Source organism: Nuphar pumila, chromosome 2 (assembly GCF_984573655.1).
Source record: "Nuphar pumila chromosome 2, dmNupPumi1.hap1.1, whole genome shotgun sequence".
NCBI classification, from domain to species: domain Eukaryota; kingdom Viridiplantae; phylum Streptophyta; class Magnoliopsida; order Nymphaeales; family Nymphaeaceae; genus Nuphar; species Nuphar pumila.
In genome coordinates this window covers 64,564,081-64,583,438 of record NC_143250.1, presented here as the reverse complement: position 1 = coordinate 64,583,438, position 19,358 = coordinate 64,564,081, and the positions used below count along the sequence as shown (strand labels likewise).

The window sequence follows — 19,358 nt, the reverse complement described above, 5'->3', positions numbered from 1 at the left end:
TCTTTTCTTCAATATGAACCTCTGTCTGCTGAGCAATCACCTGCTGGTCTTCTATCCCTTTGTTCCCTCTCTTCTAATGTTTATTCTCCAGGTGGACCTTCCATCTTTGCTATTGGCCCCTATGCGCTTAAGACCCAGTTAGTCTCACCTCCTGTTTTTTCTACATTCACCACTGAGCCTTCTACGGCTCCTTTCACGCCACCTCCGGAATCTGTTCATGTGACCACTGAAATCATTATTGAAATTCATTTTATTTTTGTTGAGCTTATGCTTGATTTTCTATCATCACTATTAGGACTGTAATAAAGTTTTATTTTGACTGTTATGCATTTACCAATTCAGCTATCGATTCCATTTAGCAGAAAAAAAAATATATTAATTTTGTATGTATGATGTTATATATACGGTTACAGAATCACTAATTGCTAGCAATATATTCTAGTTTTTCACATAAAAGCGCTATTTGGCAGTGGTTTTCTTTGTTTGATGTTATATATGTAGAGAACTAGATGATGATCTTTGTTTAATGTTATATATATACGTGAGATGGAAGAGAACAATTCTGGCCTGTAGTTACCCCATTCCTTTAGTCTAAAATATCCTAGTACGTGGGTGGAGTTTTTTCAACAAAATATACATGCATAAATTATAAGGAGTTCTGTCTTTTTTTTTAATGAGTTACTTTTAGATGATTGGTATCTATCTATTTATGAAAGAAAAACTAGACGAACCAATGCTTAAAAAACATTAACGTTGAATTTCATTAGTTTTGCTTGCTCAGATGTTGGCATGCATTTTGGCGTTAGGAAGATATGTGGAGGAGCTGTTGTACACAATTAATTGGATTAACATAAATCTTATTTTTTGATAAATTAAAAATATATCATTACATTTTCGCTTCCTACTCGAATCCTAGGTCGCTTCCTTCTTTGCTTCCTAGGTCACTTCCGGTTCGCTTTCTAGGTTGCTTTCGAGATGCTTTTTGGTTCGCTTCTAAGTCGTCATGCGCTTCCCGCTTCCTAAAATTTTAGAAGTGCCTCGCTTTCGCTTCCTGCTTCCGCTTCCTTGACTGGCAACTCTGCCCAAAACTATACTTAATTTAAAAATTATTTCAAAAGAGTATCTAAGTCTAGCCTAGTTTGCACAAACAGGGGTGGCGCCTAGGAGGAAGGATGTTTTAAAACTTTTCACTATGGATTTGGGTTGAATGGAGTATTAAACACGTGTAAATCAGATCCAAGATCCATAGGATGACATTTTGGGCCGGATCTGGAACCGATTCTCCTTGACATTCGATCCAAAACCATAAAACGACTATAACTTTGTCATTTTAGCTCTGATTTAGACGAAATTCAAACCATGAGTCCTTGACACATAAAACACTAGAAACATAGGCATCAAAACAATAATAGACACATAAATGCATGATTTTAATAATAAATATGAATGCATTATCAAATTCCCCATGCTTATTGTTTACTAGTCATTGAGCAAACTTTATTCCTAAACTAAGAGAAAGCAAAACCTACATGCTAACAAAAGCAATAATGCAAAACTAATGTACAATATCTAACTCACTTTTGTAGGAATCACAAATGTATTTATCATATGCAATAAGCCCTTTAAACCCTTGGGTTACACAAACATCTCTGTCATGCATAATTATACAATTTTAAAAAACATTAGACAATTAGAGCTATTTTCAACAAGTATATTTTATGAAATCACATTCTTTCTCATTTTTTGAATAAGAAACGCCTCCACAGTAGAAAAAATTTTCTATTTATTTCTTTAGAATTTAAGATTATCTATGCTTTATTCTTAGAGAAACTTGCCTACTTACATCATCATATACCATCATTACACGAATGCTTTTGCACAGTTTTGTAAAAAATTTCAAAGAAATGTTTTTCTTTAAGGTCTTATTATTTTTTTTTGAGCACTATGTCAATTTTTGGATTTCGTGACCAATGTAACAAGCTTTAGGCCAGTGACTTCCAGGCCAGACGACCTTAAGGCACTAGACACAGAGTGTCTCTCAGACTTAATCACTCGAGTCACTACACCCTAGATTTCATAGCTACTTGTAGTTTTTCTCCCTGTCGTGTGCAATGCCTCTACTGACTGGGCTTTCTAATGGATCCATGTAGCGAGCTTTGGGCCGGTGGCTCTCAAGCCAGATGGATTTAGGGCACCAGGTGTATAACACCCCTCAGACTTAATTGCTCGAATCCAAAAGACCTCATGTGTCGACTAGATAGGAAGTTTTGATAGTCCTAACTGCCTTATTTGCATGAGCATAGACACTTCAACTTGTACCAGAACCCAGCTACTAAGGATCCTATTCACATGAGCGTAGGCACTTCAACTTGTGCTTGAACCAGCTACTAAAGACGATACAGCTAAAAAAATCAACATACTGCACGTGTTCTCTTTCTTTCTTTTATTTGCTAACATTGCTCATTTTAAAAAAAATCAGTGCATCTACATCCGTATAAATCAAAGTAGAATCTAACAATTATAAACAAGTATTTTCTTCAAAAGTCACGTAAATAACTTATTCATCTAAATCCATTTTGGAAAAAAAATTCTACATGGGGCTTAAAAATCATCTCAAAATGCCAAAGATATTAAAAAAAATCATATATTGTTAAAAAAATTGCTTCAAAAATACCTAATTTTATGAGTTTTAATAAAATTAATACATTGACAAAAAAATTAAGGTTTGCATCATACCTTCTCCTCATGCTTGAATGTCACTGTCCTCAGTAGCACTCCCTCATGCTTAAATGAAACTATATGAATGCATGAGTGCACAAAGAACAACACACACAAAAAAAAGGAGAGATACAATTTGATATTTATATTGGAGCTCGCTTGATAAAATGCCTCGTTCTGCACTACCATGCACATGCATTGTTCCTCAATGTCCTGTACACATTAAAGCACATCAAATAATAATATATGCATGACTCTATCCTAATTCTATCTAAAGCAAATCAAAATAAGAAAAATCATCCTATCTACCATGAGTTGCCTCTCATGCAGTGTTAAGTTTTAAGTCTTCAGCCAGACTCAAAAACTGCTATCCCTCTCAGTCAATAAGATCGATGGACTCAATGTCCTGTCCCTCTCCAAGGTCTGAGATATAGGGTTTCAACCTTTGCCCATTCACTTTGAAAATCTTGCCCGTTTTGAGGTCCATTAAAGTAACTGTATCGTGAGGAAATACCGTATGGACCATAAACATGCCATCCCATCTGGACCTAAGCTTCCCTGAGAAGAGCTGCAACCGCGCATTGAACAACCAAACTTTCTGCCTAGGTACAAATTCCTTCCTAAGGATATGCTTTTCATTAAAGGCCTTAGTTTGTGCTTTGTAAATTTTGGCATTATCATATGTCTTATTGTGATGCTCTTTAAGCTCACTTAATTGCAATTTACGCTCTTTGTCAGCTTGAGCTAAATCAAAATTGAATGATTTAATCGCCCAATAGGCCCTGTGCTCCAACTCAATAGGGAGATGACATGTCTTTCCAAAGATCAGGCAGTAGGAGGACATGCCAATTGGAGTCTTGTAGGCGGTCCTATATGCCCATAAGGCATCATCAAGGCGCTGGGACCAGTCCTTACGGTCTGGCTTGACCGTCTTCTCTAGGATCCTCTTGATCTCCCTATTGGAGACCTCAACTTGACCACTGGTCTGTGGGTGGTAGGAGGTAGCTATCTTGTGTTGTATAAAGTACTTTTTCAGAAGAGAAGCAACCTGCACATTCTTGAAGTGCTTTCCCTTATCACTTACTATGACGCGTGGCATACCAAATCGACTAAAGATGTTGTACTTAATGAAATTAAGCACTACCTTGTGATCATTGGTCTGGGTAGCCACTGTCTCCACCCACTTGGAGACATAATCCACTACAATAAGAATGTAAATGAAACCATACTATGATAGAAACAAACCCATAAAACCGATCCCCTAAATATCAAAGATCTCGACAATCAAAATGGGGATTAGGGGCATCATGTCCCTCTTGGACATGTTCCCCGTCTGTTGACAATGCAAACATCTGCAATAAAACTCGTATGAGTCTTTGTGCATTGTGGGCCACCAAAATCCAGACTGTAAGACCTCACCTGCGGTCTTTCTGCTGAAAAAATGACCTCCACAAGCCATGGTATGGCAAAAGGTCAGAATGGAGCGGACCTCCTCCTCATGCACACACCTCCAAATCACCTAATCTGCACCCAATCTAAAAAGTTCTGGATCCTCCCAGAAATAATGTTTCACCTTCCTCATAAACCAATCTCTCACAGTCTTGCTCTAATGCGCAGGGAGCTTTCCAGCTGAGGGGATGACTCCACTGTCAATCTCGACAGGTGATTCGCTACTACGTTCACACTACCACTCTTATCTTGAATCTCGAGATCGAACTCCTGTAGTAGCAAGATCTATCAGATGAGTCGCGACTTGGTGTCTTTCTTACTCATCAACTACCGCAAAACGACATGATCTGAGTAAATGACCACCTTGAAGCCCAACAAATATGACTGAAACTTCTCCAATGCGAATACTACTGCTAGCAATTCCTTCTCTATAGTGGTATAATTCGGTTGTGCATCAGAGAGGGTCCTATAGCATAATAGATCACATAGAGTTTCTGATAAACCTTCTGGCCAAGAATGGCTCCTACCGTGTAATCAGACATGTCATACATTATTTTGAAAAGTAATGCCCAATCTGAAGATCACAAAATTGGGGCTGAAATCAAGGCTTCCTTAAGCGTAAGGAAAGTTTGTATGTAATCCAAATCAAAGTGAAAGGGCATCTCCTTTGAAAGTAATGCACATATAGGCCAAGAGATTTTGTTGAAATCCTTAATGAATCTTCTATAGAATCCAGCATGCCTTAAGAACGAACGGACTTGGCGCACTGAGTTAGGTAGAGTGAGTTTAGCAATGGTTTTCACCTTGGCCTTATCTACCTTAATGCCTCTCTGGGATACGATAAGGCCCAACACTATATTCTGTTTCACCATAAAATGGTTCTTCTAACTAAGCATCAGGTTTGTCTCCATATATCGTTTCAACACTCGGGTCATCTTTTGGAGACAATCCTCAAAAGATGAGCCATAGACAAAGAAGTCATTCATGAAAATCTTTAGAACGTCATCCACCATGTTTGAAAAGATGGCCATCATGCACCTTTGAAAAGTAGTTGAAGCATTGCATAGCCTGAACAACATATGCTTGAACACAAAGGTACCATAAAGACAAGTGAAAGTTGTATTTTTCAGATCCTCAGGGTGAACGACCACTTGATTGTATCCTGAATATCCATATAGGAAACAAAAGTAACTCTGGCCTGCGAGTCGCTCAAAGATCTGATCTATAAACGACAACGAGAAGTGATCCTTCCTCGTCACGTTGTTCAACCTCCTGTAATCTATGCATACTCACCACCCTGTGGTGGTTCTCATGGGGATGCTCTCTCCTTTCTCATTCATCGTCACGATGAGCCCCAATTTATTGGGAACAACCTGCGTAGGGCTCACTGACTGACTATCAGAGATGGAATAAATAATCCTTGCATCCAGCTACTTCACCATCTCCTTCATATTCGGGTTTAGCCTCTGTTGCATCTCTCGGGAGGGTTTAGCACCCTCATCCACTATGATCCTGTGCATGAAAAAGGAGGGGTCTATCCCCTTCAAATCAGCTATGGACCACCCTAGAGTCGTCTTATGCTCATGCAAGACCTGAATCAATTGATGTTCTTGATCGCTCGTCAGGTCTGATGCAATGATGACTGAGAGTGTCTGTTGGTCACCTAAAAAGGCATACTTGAGCGAGGCCGGTAAGGGCTTCAGCTCAAGGACTGGCAGACACTCTACTGAGAGTTTGGCAGGTAACTCTACCAGGTCTGGGAGGGGCTCAAAAGTCCAGGCCAATCGTCTCTCACGTGGTGAGACCACCATCACATGATTCAGCTCAAACTCATCATCTTAGAGCAACACATCATCCTCATCCTGAGGGTGGTCACTCGACATCAACAATGGCTCTGCTTCAACCAGGTCTTGGACAATGTCTACCTGGAAACAAGTATCATCGCCCGTAGGCTCCATGGCAACATTAAAGATGTTTAGTCTCATCTTTTTATTGCTAAAGGACACGTCCATGGCTCCAGTGCGATAGTTTATGCAAGCATTCGCTGTCGCCAAGAAAGGCCGTCCCAAGATAATATGCGTTTGCTGGATATGATCCACGCCTTCCATGTTCAGAATAATGAAGTCTATGGAGAAATAGAAGTCCACCTTGACCAAGACGTCCTCAAGGATCCCTCACGGGACCTTGATAGATTTATCTGCTAACTGTAGGGTCATCGACGTAGGCTTAATATCTTTAAGCCTGAATGTATCATAGAAAAAACCCAGCAAGATATTGACACTTGCCCCAAGATTGAGCAAAGCACACTCAATGGTAATGTTTTCTATGACACATGAAATAATCGGTGCCCCGGGGTCCTTGAGCTTTGGTGGAGTCTGATGCAAAATCATTGAACTCACCTGCTCAGTTAGGTATACTCACTTGGGTACACTGGACCTCGACTTTCGCTTCTTAGTGCAAAACTCCTTAAGAAACTTTGCATAAGCGGGAACCTGCTGTATGACATCTAGCAAGGGGAGGTTTATATGAACCTTCTTGAATAACTCAAGTATTTCGTTCATCTTCACTCCCTCCTTGCCAAAGGATTTTGGCTTCTCTAAGGCCTGAGGAAAGGGGGCTCTAGGTATATAAGAAGTAGATGGCTCGGGTTGTGGCCCCTGACCGCTTTCTTTAGGTCTGACAGGAGAACTCGACTAGTCTATAGTCCCAACATTGGATTCATCAGTCTTCTTCTGATCTGGGTAAAGTTCCTTTCCACTCCGAAGGGTCATAACTGACTTGGCTTGCTCTTGGTGTGACTCTGTCATGTGCAGGCCAGAGTACATAGGGTTCTTGCCCCTCGGGTTGACAACAGGTTGACTAGGAAGGTTTCCATCACTACGTCTGCTCAAAGCCTCGACCAACTGTTCCATCTGAGTCTCTAGCTTAGCTATTGACTACGTGTGGTAGTTAAAGTTGGCCTTGATATCAGAAAAGGCCTCAAAAAGTTTTTCCTGAAAGTACTATATCGATGTGGGTTCCTGGGGAGAAGGCTGACTAAATTGGAGTGGAAGCATGTGGGAATGTGGTTCTTAGGTAACTTTGTTGGTAGTTACCCACTCTAGCTCGTGTCTGGACAGGAACAGGGGTGGGCCTTATGGATTTTTTCAAAAAAAAATTGGAATGGTTTCGCCATTCTGGGTTATAGATCAACGAGAAGGGATTATTAGCAGGCCTAGCAAAACCTTGTGCCACCTGAACATGTTCCTGGATAAATTCAGGGTACTGTGGCACCGTGGGACAATCCATAATTTGGTGTGCTAGGCTAGCACACAACGTACACCTCTGCTGAGCTGGGGAAGAAGAGCTAGAAAGAAACAGATCTAATTTTTGGGTTAGCATATCAACCTTGTGATGCAGCTCTGAGGAGGCCCATACCTCATATATCCCCCCCTTTTTTGGTCCCCCAGTTGCAGATGTTGCCCGATCTGCTCTTAAAGCTGCGACATGGTGCATCAAATTTTCACTCAATGTCTCAAACAGGACTCATGTCTCATCCTCGCTCTTGAGCATGAATGTGCCCCGACGCGAGGAATCAATTATCTGCCCATCTTTTTCAGTCAGATCATCGTAGAAATATTGCACCAACTGCCATTTGGGCACCTGGTGGTGGGGACACTTCCTAAGTAGGTCTTTGAGTTTATCTCAGGTCTTGTGAAATTGTTCTCCCTCGATCTGACTAAATCTGGTAATAGCCTTTCGATACTGATTTGTTTTGCTAATGAGAAAATACTTTTTCAAAACAAATTTTTGTAATTGTTCTCATGTGTCAATCCTTACCGTATCTAAAGACTTTAACCAGTGCTTTGCTTTGTTCTTAAGGGAGAATGAAAAGAGGGTCAACCTAAGTACGTTGTCTCTATAGTTGTTGATTTGCACAGTGGAACAAATCTTCAAAAATTCATCGAGATGACGGTAAGGGTCCTTGTCGATAAGGCCGTAAAATGATGGAAGCATTTGGATCACATTAGCCTTTATTTCATACTGATTCGCTCCTACATCAGGTCTCACGATGCAGAGGTGAGACTATATTTAGTAGGGCTGAAATACTTCCTAAGAGGACGGGTAATATGTTGATCTTCAACCATGTGGCCGGATATGCGGGCTCGCCTAAGGATGAACTCTAGATCCTTTAAAGGTTCGATAAGCTCGGGGTCTTGCGATCATTGTCCTTGCATACACCTTGCATAGAGACCGATGTAGCAACCCTTCTAAGGGGTGATTTGCCTATCTATCCTAACGTACAAGCGCATAAATCACACTATGCAAGTAAGTGAAAGCAAATAAGTAAGCGAACAAGCACACACTTGCACCCAAACAATTATCTTAAAGAATTCAAACTAGATGTACGGTCACCTATGAAATGGGTACCCTATTAGGTAGGTCGGGTAAAAAAAGTAAGATAGATGTAAGGATGTCAAATAACGTGATCCTAACAATCTTAAATAACTTGCAAAAGCAAACTAAACAGTCCTAGATAAAAATAGCAAGGAAAGAAACTAAACAATCCTAAATAAGTACAGAAAAATCAAACTAGCAATCCTAAAATCTCATGAACAAACTGTCTTGATGTCTGCTTGTAAAGAACAGTAACTTATATCTCAAAGTTACACAACCTGTCACACTAAAGATATTGAATAAAGGAGCACCCAATAGTGCACACGTCAAATTGCAGGGACCTCGTTGTATCTGTGCCAACTTGCCTAAGCAGCGGAGTGGGAGATATTTGTTTTATTTAAAATATTTAAAAATGTTTCAACGAGCTGTTTGTGTTTTTTATAAGGGGGTAAAATGATTTTCTTTTAACAGCAAGGTAAAATGATTTTTTTTTTAAAACAGGGGGTGATTGAATTTTTCTTTTTTACAGGGAAGGGGTTCCCGTTCCCATTCCCACCACCTCACCCGTGCACGCGGGCACACACACAGATACACACAAGACTCTCTCTCACTCGGTCTCTCGATGCTGCTGCTCTCTCTCTCTCGCTCGATCTCTTTCCACTGCCTCTCTCTCTCTCTCTCTCTCTGATGAAGAACCAGGAGGAGGAGGAGGAGGTATGGTGCTCTCTCTCTCTTCCTTTCTCTTTCTTCTTTCTTCTTTCTTCTTTGAAGGGTTGTGCGAAACAACAAAAAGAAGAGTTTTTGGGTTTTGGGTTGGACCAACCCGACCAATCCGGGCCCAGCAAGTACCGGTACCGACCACGCCTGGTATAGTCCCAGTGTCGGGCCGTGTCAACACAGGCATGTCATCCATTTAGCCGTCTATGTGACATAGCAAGTATGTTATACGTATTTTGAAGTAAAAATATATCCTAAACACTTTTTGAATTATGCAGGTCAGATTTGGGCATCCATTTTCTTGAGTCTACATAACCTGAACAGGACTACATGTTATCTGGGCTGGTTCAGGTTGCACCATGATGGGTCAGTTATGCTACCTACTGGGATCCCTAATTATGGATCTGAAATTCCGGTACCTTGCTCACAACCACTACGAGTACTATGCCAGAGGCCCTACAATCAACATTTTACTACGATTACAGCAGTCACAAGAGGGGAAAAGAAAAAAAATGTTCCCAAAGAAAAAGACCACATATAACAGATGCGGCCTTTTTGTTCTTCTAGGTTAATTTGCAATGCGTATGACTCTCCTGCATGAGGAATCAGAGGAGAAAAACCAAGAAGTATAAAAGATAAGCGAACATGATCATATCATCCTGGTGCACAGGGCTAGCCAAGTTCCTAAATGTTCTTTGAGGACAACTATCCAATATGTATCCCCGGATAAATTAGAAAGTTCAAAGAAACTACAACATACCTCTCTCTAAGCACCTTACCATTACAAATTGGGGCTGTGAGAAAGTTCAGAGAAACTAGAAGCACAAAGGCTCGCTCTAAGCCCCTTGTCACCATAAATTCAGAAGTGATGACATGGTCCATACACCATCACACATCCTTCTGCATCAAGCTTGAATCAATAGCCAAGACACAGGAAATACGGAAGTAATGTTGAATTATCTTCTACAAAGTACCATAATAGATGGTGCTGCACAATTATTGCCACAGAAAAAATATCCATTTTTCCAAATGATAAACACGCATTCACTTGAAGTAATAGGAAGATTTCATCAAACCATCACTCAATGATAAGGATCCATACTCCATACAACAGAACAGAGACAGCAACACAAGAAGATATACCTAGCATAAACTCTCTCTTTTTTGGCAACAAAACAACATGACACATATACCTAGCAACACAAGAAGATATATCATATACCTAACAGAAACATAATAAACTTGAACCAGAAGAACATTTAGCTGTTGCAGTATATACATACAAACAAGATAAAAACCACCACTAGTACTAAGAAAAAGTAGTAAAGGCAAATGCAAATGTTTGGCAACAGAACAACATGAGACACTTGTAGATTCTATCATCCAAACAGAAGCATAACAAGCAAGGAACAGAAAAGCTGTTGCCCTTCACGACAACCAGCTTTGTGGCCTCTGTCCCAAGATTCCATTCAAGGATACTTTGGAGCAGAAGCTGATCACCTTGTGGAATCTGTTCACTGGAGGCGGCAACTCCGGCACCCGCCACCATGTGCAACTGGAATTGGGCAATATCTCGCAAACACAAGCCGGGTAAACCCGGTGGTGCTGTTCGTTGAAGACGTAGATAAGACTCCCCAATCCCACACACTTCAAGCTAGCAAACTTATCATCTCCATAGCTCTCAAACAAGCAATTGAGAAGATCGCGGGGCATGACGGCGAATTTACTGAACACCATCAATTCTTCGTGGACCCGCCACAGGTAAAACGACGGCCCGTCGGAATCGTTGCAGAGGCCAGCCAGAATGAGCTGATCCTGGCAGGAAACCAGGAAGGAGAACAGCATCCCCGGCGGCCTCAACACCCGAATGTCTCCCCAGAGGCGCCGATTGAGATCAAAAGCGCAGACGCACCCCGAATAGATCCCGAAAACGAAGAATTTCCCTTTGAGCAAGGCAGAGGAAAGCCACTGTGAAGAATTCCCCGGCCGGAAATCAGGGGGAAGCGGCGGGCAGAGCTCCCACGAATCTGATCGGAAATCGTAGATCTCGACGGCCAACCTCTCCTCAAGATCCACCAATCCCCCGATGAACCGGGCGCCCCCGACGACGATGAACCGAAGGGAATCCCCCATTTGGAAGACACCCACCAAGGGATTGCACCTAGAGAACTTGAGAGGCTGCGTGGCCTGCCAGGAAGCGCGGAAAAGAGGGCTGTACACGAACCGGGAGCGCGTCGAGCAGGTGGAGACGAAGAAGAAGCCGCCGGAGCCAATCAAGGAGTCCTCCTGTCGGGGGCGAGGGAGGAAACCGTTGGGGATGCGAATCCACTCCTTCGATTCGGGGTCGAATCCGAACGCCTGGTTGTTCTTCAAGAACACGTTGTTCTGCCCGTAGAGGAAGAACCACGGCTTCTTCACGTAGGAAACGCGGGAAGCGAACGATTCCTCGGTGATGACGGAGTTCCATAGCTTGCAGACTAGCCGAGCTCGGATGATGGAGAGGAGAGGGAGGTGGGAGAGGATCCGCTCGGTGAGATCGACGCCTAAACGGCACCAGTCGGAAGAATGGAGTTTGGGATCGTAATCTTGTTCCAAACAGAAACCCATCGTTATCCCGAAGAGGACAATCGCATTTAGCAGAAGTGAGGGTGAAGGAATTCCGGAGATGGGAGTCAGAAGGGTGGTGGTGGTGGTGATAGCTTGGAGATTTTCAAGAAGAGAGAAAATCAGGAACAGATATGTAGTAGTGGTATATATGCTCTCAGTGGGGGCACTTGAGAGGATTTTCTTCGTTGTTTCCTTTCTTCATTGACTATATCAGGATCTCAGGATAAAGCAGTGTGAATGCTGAGGGAAGAAGATCAAAAGATGGGGAGGAACGTGTCGGTGCGAGATCGCTCGATGGGGCCTTCCCATTTTCCCCTCGAGTCCTGTTCCAGAGAGAGAGAGAGAGAGAGCATATACCAACTCACCACGTGTTCAAGCATTGGGATGAAAAAAAAAATAGAAAGAATGCCTTTCCATTTTGCCCTCCTTCTGTTGAGAAAAACTTGTAAAAAACGTTTTTTTCCCTGTGCCACCCTTGTAAGGTGCGGTACACAGGGCCAGGGAACCGCCCTGTCCGGCGGTTGCTGCCGGAATACCCTCAATGCTGTTTTTTTTTTAATCATTACCGTTGAGGACGGCGGCATTGCCGTTGAGGATGGCGACGTCGAGGGCTTCGACGTCGAGCCCTACGTCTAAGTACTCCTGATAGATGTGGCCGGAGGCGTCAACGTGCGTTCCGGTGTGGGTGGGCAGCTTCATCTCGGAGTTGTTGGCGAGGGAGCTATTCTTCTTCATGCTCTTGGTGAGCCAGAGGAACTGGCCCAACCCTCCCACGATTAGATGATTTGACCGTTGAGCTCTGCCTTCTCCAACGGGGAACGACCACTCCAACAGGGGATAAGAAGAGGATAAAACAAAAATCAACAGAGAAAGGGCAAGGGCAAAATGAGAAAGCATTTCTTTATATTTTCTCCATCCCAATGTTTGGACACTTGGCGAGTGGGTATAAGGTATTGAAAGTTTTTTTTTTCAATTGTGATTTACCTATCCTTTTCACTTTTTGGGTTTGGATATAATATTTTAATGATTGTATAATACTAACTAGTAAAGTTTTCAACTGTTTACAGCTTAAAAGGGAAAGGCTCCTGTGACATAGCTTGGGTAGATCTTAACACCAAGAGGAGGAAAGCGAGCTCTTTAACACATGGCGATCCGGAACATCAACACTGCATCAAGATTTCCGATAGAGAGAACTGCTTTTGTTTTCTTTCCCCAAGTGCCAATTCTGATTACCCAGAAAGGTCTGACATTAGAAGCTTACATTTTTCATAACACTTGAAGAAATGCACCATATTTTTTTGAAAAAGCATTTCAAGATGGAACTTTTTGCTAGAGATCTAAAGTTGATTTCAGAGATGAGATCAGGTTAGAGAGCTCCTTTGGATGTTCATTGATCTCAAGATGAATGACATCCAAACCTGTACAAATGAGATGCCCATCACCTGGATGTGCTTCACTTTTTTCCTGATGTAGTTGGCACTTCCTCTCTCTTAATTTCATGATTAAAATTTGTGTAATCTATGTAAACTATCATTCTTAACCTTTTGTTTGAAAACATGCCTTTTGCCTATTTTATTATGAGGTAAATATTGGTTACTAATGAAGGTACGGAACCAATGAGCTAGAAATCATAGGTTCAAGTTGTATGGACTCAATGTTCAACATGGTTCCTTTGTTAAGGATCAAGCCTTGAATGGTGCTTTTCTTTCTCAGGTAAAAAAGTAATCTTTTGAGTTATGAAATTTGGACACATTGTGGTCTGTTTATTTTTAGACCCTTTTAAAAACCTAAATACTTGTCATAATCATAGGATTCAAAACAAGTTTTCATGTCACATCCATAACATTTAATCTAAAAAAAGTTAGAAATCTTTGAAGAAAAAAGTGATTTCTACTCATTAATTCTGTACCTTCATTATTAGCCAATAATAACCCTAATAAGGATGGTTCAACAATGTTAATCAATTTCTTGAGTTATTAGTTACCACAAATGACGTCGTCATCAAACAAAAGTTAGCACAACTGACGCCACTCTTTGACGATTTGAGTAAAAAGTTAGGTTGACATTTCTTTTCAGAAAAAGAGATTTCTTTTCAGAAAACGAGTAACCCTTTTTTGAAATACTAGTCAGATGGAGAGACTCTAAATGGAGTATCCTTCTAACCTTTTCAGTCATTTAAATTGCAATACTTCCTAATTCTTTAAGTACTTTTATTCTTAATTGGGCTATCTAAACACAAACATACCAGATTCTCCTATAATTCAAATTCATACCTACCTAGTTTTATCGTTGATCTGCTAAAGTATTTCAATTTCTCTTTCTCTCTCTCTTGTGTATCTACTACATGTTTGATTCAAGAAAATTATGCAGGGATTGAGGGTGGGGGTGCATTCCTAAAATAGATGAGTCAACTTTGGTTATGAAAGACCTAGGATTGTGCAATGACTTGGAAGCAAGCCGGGGTTAGTCAGCCACGATAATTGAAAGCTTTTGATAGAAGGAACAGAAGTGTGCAGAACAATCATGTTTGGATATTGTTGGCTGGATTCATGCAAAGGTGTCATGGACAATTCAAGTTTTTGTCTTAGGTGTTTTTTTTTTTTTTGATTTTTTTTCCAGGTGTTAGGTTATATATCACCCTCTCCCCCAACACGTGGGTGTGTGTCCTCGTGTTTGAATGAGCGTCACGTATGTAAGCACGTGGAGCTCATTTTCCCATGTGTGTCTGCATCACTTAGCATCGAAGTCTGGTGTGTTTGCAAAGACTTAAGTACCCTTTTTCGCCATTAGCACCATGAAACGATGTTTCGAGTAAAGGACAAAAATATCCTCCCACCAAAGTTTGCAAATACTTAAGTACCCTTTCTCGCCATTGGCGCAATAAAATGACATTTTGATTAAAGAATAAAAATGTCTGCCCGCTAGAAAGGGTTAAAATCATCATTGTTTTTGTCCTAAGGAGTAAACTTCTCTGCTTTAACAGGAGTTCCTCACAATATGTCACCCTAAACATTCTGGATCACCCTTTAATGACGCACCATCTACTGTAACAGGAGCTTCCTTTGATGACGCAGCCTTTGTCGTCATTTGATGCCGCAGGAGCACCCTTTGCCATCGTCTGCTGCCATCGGAGCTTAGTCGGAGTACCGTTGCCACCATCGGCTACATCTACCTTCTAGGTGTTTCTCCTCCATTGTCGGATTAGCAAAACTTGTCCTAGAACGTGATTTTTGTGTAAGTTTTCGTTATGTAAACAAATCAATTTGTAAACCCAAATGCTAAATCTTACAAGTGGTTGTACTATACATGATAAATAACACCTATTTTCATACTCAAACAAGAGTCGTGAAAGGCAACGATATGTACTTATGAAGGCTAAATTTTTACAATGATTTGTAAGTTTGAAATTAACAAATAGTTATACATTTAATACATTAGTGATTTGTTCGATACAACAACGATTTATATGTTTGAATCAATAGCGATTTATGGTTCATGATTTATACATTTAAAGCAACAACGATTTATACATTTAATGCAGTAGCGATTTGTGATTTATAATGATATGTATTTATGAAGAGTTTGATTTCTACAACGATTTGTACGTTTGAAGGAACACTTTATATGTTCAATGCACCAATGATTTATACGTTTAAAGCAATAGTCATGTGTATTTATGATTTATGAAGTTACCATGATTTGTACTTAAGTTTGCTAAATTTTACTACGATGTTTACTTAGGAAGTAAAAATGTTACAACGATATGTACTTATGAAGGGTACGATTTCTACAACGATTTATAAATTTGAAGCAGCAACGATTTATATGTTTGATGCAGTAGCGATGTGTAAATATAAAGTTACCTGAATTTGTACTTAATTTTGCTAAATCGTACTACGATGTTTATTTATAAAGACAAATATTATCACGGCTTGTAATGTTAGTGACTGTGTAACGAATGTGATAATTTGTAATAATATATACCTGGGAAAGTGGTTGTAACATACAATGATGCAGTTAAATTTATGTGTTGTGCAGGTTAGCAATGACTATAATTCGTAAGACAAGAAAGCCTTCGTCGTTTGAAGGGATGACTCTTGGAGAAATCATCCGCCAATCCGATATATATGAGGGTTATGTAAAGAACATTGAGAATGAAAAAGATAGGAACAAATTGTTGGATATTTATTATGCGGAGCCTGATTCATCAGATATTGAAGATGAAAAGCAAAACGAAGAAAGATGGGGAAGAACTAAAGATGAAGAAGAAGAAGAAGGATGACGAAGAGAAGGAAAAGCAAAGGAAGAAGGAGGAGGAGAATGAAAACTACGCGCACTTATAAGGCAAATGGATTTCTTTCTGCCGACCATGCAAAATTAAATCTATATGCACATCATTCTTCATGTTCATGATCGTCATTTGCATCGCACTATACTATGCATCGAGTTGTTATTTACCGTGCCAATAAAAGAAACAACTTATTGATATGTGTGTTGACAATAGAAATTCAAGAGACAACAATTTAATGACATCTACGACGCTGCGAAGCGATTTCAATTTTAATCGCTAAATGAATAGCGATTTGAATACGCATATCGCCACCACAATCGTGCAACAATGTAAATGTTTCACGCACATGTTTCAATATCATAATACAAATATCATACAAATCGACACTAACAAACACATAATAGGTTACAAATCAATATACATATTGCATAATATATTACAAATCGATATGAAAATTCAGCACAATAGCTTACAAATTGATATTAACAAACAAAACAATATCTCGCAAATCGATAGTATGTCACTACAACCGCGATTTGCGTTATACTATTCTAATATTTTCTATACAAAGGCAAATCATTGTTGCTTACATAAACGTCATTGCTTAAATCGCAAACATCACAACCGGAATCCAGGTCTCACAAAGTATATCGATTTTTGACAACGAGCGGGATGTGAAACAATGTTTCTTTTACAAATGAAGGACACATATTTTCGTAATAAAGGCAAATCGTTGTGACGATTTATGATTTATGATTCATGATTTACACATTTAAAGCAACAACGATTTATACATTTAATGCAATAGAGATTTATGATTTATAATGTAAAACCCATGAAATTTATAAAATTCTAAATGAATAAAAGTAGAGCATTTATGTGAAATAGTGAGATTTTATGCTAAGCAATACGATTTTTGATGATTTGAGGTTTCTAGAACGAAACCGGTAACAAACCCTCAAAATTGGTATTTTGATCTGGATCTTGGCAAGATCCGATAATTCGACCCGGTTCACGGGACCCAATGGTAAATTCAATGGTTTTGGGATAATAACGTGAGATTCGAAACACATTTAAGGTAAGAGAGGGCACGTTTAGAACCAACGGGTAAAAAATCCACTTGAAAATAAAAGAAATCCATCAACAAGGAAAAACGTCCAAATATGACATAAATAGATTTTTCTTACAAAAGTAAACACCAAGTGATGGTGTGGTGTAGTGGTAGGGCGCACGATTGTGTAGAGCAACAACCCAAGTTCAAAACCCCGGAGCGCCCACATAGAAATAAAAAAAAAACATTGTTTTTTCATGCAATCTGGAACAAAACTGAAAAGGTTAAATACAATTAAATTCACACACTTTGCAATGAAAAATAATATAGCATAATTGGTGGGGCTCGTTACCCCTTAGGTTGATGACCCTGGTTCAAAACCCCTTGTGCATGAATTTTTCCTTTTTGCACAAAAAGAGGATGATGGGGATTAAAAATAATAATAAAAATAAATAAAAATAAATAATATATATAGGAATAGTAAAAACGTGGGATATGGACAAGCCTACAAATTTGGCTTTTTCCACTTAACTTTTCCAAAAAACAAGGGGAATCCCATGTGACATGGAGGAGGGGTATCTCAAAAATGAGGAAAAATTAGTTGATGGAGCTAATGTTCAAAATAAGTAAAGGGCAACGTGGGAAGTTGAGTGCAATATTTTTTTTAGGAAAAAATGGAGAGATCGTGTATAAAGGGACGATTTTCACTTTTTAAAAAAAAAAAAAAGTTGGAAAGACCTAAAATGATGGAGAGTTAATTAGGGAAGGGACTTGAAAAAAAAAAGGGGGGGTTACACGATTTGGATCTCTCTCTCTCTCTCTCTCTCTCTCTCTCTCTTCCAGCGTTTTGCCCTCCTATTCTTCTCTTCCACTGTGAAGGTTGACCTCCATTGTTGGGACTGTGTGAACCTCCATCAGTGACGTGGTGTGTCGCTTCAACAAAGAAAAGAAGGTGCATTTGTTGTCGTCGTGAGTCTCCAAAGAGGTAAGAGGCATTTTTTTTATTTGTGTGTGATCAAGGTTTCTGTGAACCCAAATGCAGTTAATACCCTATCACTTTCCTCTTGACGGTACCACCAGCACTGGTGGCGTGTTCACCATTATGAGGGTTGCTAATACGGGTGTTGAACCCCCATTCCTTATAGAAGTAAGTAAAGAGCATATATATATATATATATATATATATATTTGTAGTATGAGGTTGGATTGTGCAAGCCTGCCAGATTTATATTCAATTTAATTTGTTATTTGTGTTAGCAATCAAAACCCGAACTAAGCATACTAAGAAATTCCATGACAAGAATGCTGCAAGGTTGACAGATTGACCAAGTTATGTACATAGAACTCAGGATTTAGCTGCTTGCATTCGGTAGATTAAACTGATTTTTTGTTGAAATTGTTTTAAATAACCAGGTTTCAAGTCCCAATATAACCTTTTGATCCTCCAGGTGAAAAAAAAAAAATTATACCTTAGAAACCCTGATGATGTGCATATTTTGTCAAAATTGTTCCTGAGACTTACGATTACCTTGATTCTTTAAGCATAGTGCTTGTTCATGTTGTAACCACTGATACATAGTGGTCTGATAAGTTCAATAGAAATGACTTTTCTTATAAATGAGATACATTGTAATGAAGTCAAATATATATATAGACGCATGAAATGATAACTATTGGCTTGTGCCTATGATTGTGTCAAGGCTAGGCCGCACAGGGTGAATCTGCACATAGCAGATGAGCCCAATTAATCTGGGTTGATATGCTAACATGAGCATATTCATGAGACCCAAAAAAAAAAAAATTTAGTTCAATTTTTGGATGATCCTATTTTAAATTTTTGTAAGCCAATGATAGGTTTGAGCTGTGCTTGCATTACAGTGATGAATGGACTAAGTTCTTGTTAGCGTGGAGATTTTTTTTTTAAAACAGTCCCTTTCTTCTGTTTCATGATAAACAAACCAGTATCTTTTGGTGTTAGACCATTTGTTGATGTTAAGCATGATGTTAAAAGGTTGTTGATTTTATGATTTATTAGGTATACTTCAATTTATATAAAAAAAATTCTTCTGTTGCTTAATTCAAGAATATCCAAACCTGACTATGTTAAACCCATTGCACCAGGATGATAAGTCTTTCTCTTTGTGTGTG

General features: G+C 39.7%; 1 pseudogene across 1 annotated transcript; it reads right to left on the bottom strand.

Moving 5' to 3' along the window:
* Positions 1 to 9,879: 9,879 nt before the first annotated feature.
* LOC149845598 (F-box/kelch-repeat protein At3g24760 pseudogene) lies at positions 9,880 to 12,066 on the bottom strand (annotated as a pseudogene). The gene has a single exon (XR_016430454.1). The product of XR_016430454.1 is annotated as an F-box/kelch-repeat protein At3g24760 pseudogene (transcript).
* Between the last annotated feature and the right edge of the window lie 7,292 nt (positions 12,067 to 19,358).